The 2,379-nt window shown below is 48.9% G+C and overlaps 1 protein-coding gene across 1 annotated transcript in view; it reads left to right on the forward strand.

Moving 5' to 3' along the window:
* Positions 1–2,243: 2,243 nt before the first annotated feature.
* The window catches only part of ARMH4 (armadillo like helical domain containing 4), a 110,582-nt gene continuing 110,446 nt past the window's right edge, over positions 2,244–2,379 (forward strand). The window contains exon 1 of the mRNA XM_029951562.1: positions 2,244–2,345. The gene's annotated coding sequence lies outside the window, so the exon portion shown is untranslated. The remainder of the gene's footprint in view (positions 2,346–2,379) is intronic.

Genomic DNA, 2,379 nt, shown 5'->3' on the forward strand with positions numbered 1-2,379 from the left:
CATTCCTGAGCTTCCTTTCCTATTACTTTGGTTGGAATTTTGGGTGTTCCCAAATTTTCTGAACACACACATACAATTTCTTGCTTTACCCGTAAAAGGCTAATAGCACTCATTATGAATGGATTTATTGATTTGACTTTTAGAGTACAACTTCCCCGATTTACAATTCGTGTGTGTGCACTGGTGTGGAAGAGTGGGTCTCATTATCACTGCCACTACCAACAGCAGCTATTGAGACAAATTGCATTAATTAGAGTTGTTTAAAGCAATACACACCATTGGGGAAAGGGGAAAGGACTAGTATAAATGAGTTCCAGTAAGATCGCTTTTACCATATAGCTGAAGGATTGTACTGAGGAAAAGGGAAATAAGAAATCTACTGTGGGAGGGGTGGTGCCTGGGTGGCTCAGACGGTTAAGTGTCCGACTTTGGCTCAGGTCATGATCTCACGGTTTGTGAGTTCGAGCCCCCTGTCGGGCTCTGTGCTGACAGCTCAGAGCCTGGAGCCTGCTTCAGGTTCTGTGACTCTCTCTCTTTCTCTCTCTGCCCCTTCTCAGCTTGTGCTCTGGCTGTCTCTGTCTCTCAAAAATAAATAAATAAACATTAAAAAAAAAGAATTCTACTGTGGGAGAAGGGTGATTTTGGAAACAGGAAAACATTTGAGTGTAGGGCAGATCTGGGGAGTGGAGCTTTGTAGTTGGGACTAAGAGTCTTATGGGTCTCAAAGGAGAACATTAGGGTGTTAGAGAGGGATGCAGCACTGGAGGCAGGAAGAAGTCTAAGAAAGTTTGAAGATTTCAGGTGTGTGTATAAGGCTGGCCCTAGATGCCTGGGGAGCTGGAATCCCTGTCTCCTGTTGGTTTTTATTCTGTTGGTCCTCTGGTCCAACTTGATTGGTCAGGTTGTTATTTATTAGTACTATTCTTTCTAAGCGTTTGGGCCAAGGAGACCCAATTTTGTGGGCTAGCTGGGAATCTCATCATACTATATAACATTGTTTTTATGAGACGTGGTACACCTTTCAAACAAGTGAAATAAAAATAGAATGTTGAAACATAACTTGGTCAGTCTGGGTATGGCTTTATCTGCTTAGTGGGTATTGAATTCAGGTAGAAGGAATGGTCCCAGTATAATGTATTATATTGCCTCACATTGAATATACATAAAAACAGATCTTATATATTCCATTCAACTCAATTACATTCCATTCAACAACTATTTGTTGACAAGTCTTCCGGAAATACAAAGATAATCTCTTCTAAAGAGAGGTGGAATGGCTCAGGTAACAGTGCATATTTGAGTATTGTGTTAGGTGTGTGGGGTCAAAGGTTGAAGGTGTTTACAAATAACTACGAAACAGGACTAAGACAGCTATTATAAAAAAGGGAGTTCATAAATACAAGAGATAATGTATGTGAAAAGTGCTTTGTAAATGTCAGGTTCTGTGGGGGGTTGTTCTAGAAAAGGCCCTTGGATTCCTGACATCTCTTTTTATCCCTAATGTGGGTTAACGGAAGTAAACGGAGTCCTTGACAGACTCAAGGATGGAGGTCACGGATTCCTGGTGGACACAGTAGCTGTGAAACCTTTGGCAACTTACAGCTTCCTTCCTTCCTTCAGCCTCAGCTTCTTTCCCTGTTAAATGGAGATTATCATTATTTCTTTCAGGGTTATTGAGTAGACGGAGCAGGTACTGAGTGAAGCACCTAGCATTGTTCTGGGCGGGAGTAAGGGCTCAAAAAGCCATACTTCTTAGTTGGCGCTTGTTGTTAACTCTGACTTGAAGGGAACACTTTGGGGCTCTGTGACAAGAGGCCACTTACAGGCCTTCCTGAGCCATACAGTTTCCACAAGGAATACCCTGCAGCTTCCGACATGCACCCTTCGCCCTCACCAAGGACCAGAGAAATTCGGGCTCTGCCCGCGAAAACAGTGCCCTGACCGAAGGCACTAAGTGCTGCCGCAGAAGTCCAGGCTTCGAAGAGGGACAGGAAACGGGGGCGCAGGGGGGGTGTCCTCGAGCGGGGTCCCAGGAGCCCGGACCAGAGCCGGACCCACCCGCGCGTCTCGGCTCGCGCCGCCGGAGCCAAGGCCGGAACGTGGGCGCCGCGGGGCGTGAGGCGTCGGCCGAGGGTGTCGGTGCCAGCGGAGGCGGGGCGAGCACCTCTCCCCGCCGCCCAATCCCCAGCCGTCGTCGCGGCCTCATGAATAAGCAACAAAGCGAAGCGTCCTCCTCCTGGCGTCCCAGACGGCGGAGGGAGCCGCCGCCGCTGCAGGGGCCGCGCCGGGGATGCCCAGCGCGGGCGCCGCCGCTCTCCGCGCGCTGCTCGGCTGAAGGCGCACAGGTGAGCACGGGCCCGGCTCCCGCCGCTCGGGCGG

The sequence above is a fragment of the Suricata suricatta genome, chromosome 9 (assembly GCF_006229205.1).
Source record: "Suricata suricatta isolate VVHF042 chromosome 9, meerkat_22Aug2017_6uvM2_HiC, whole genome shotgun sequence".
In the NCBI taxonomy this organism is placed as follows: Eukaryota; Metazoa; Chordata; class Mammalia; order Carnivora; family Herpestidae; genus Suricata; species Suricata suricatta.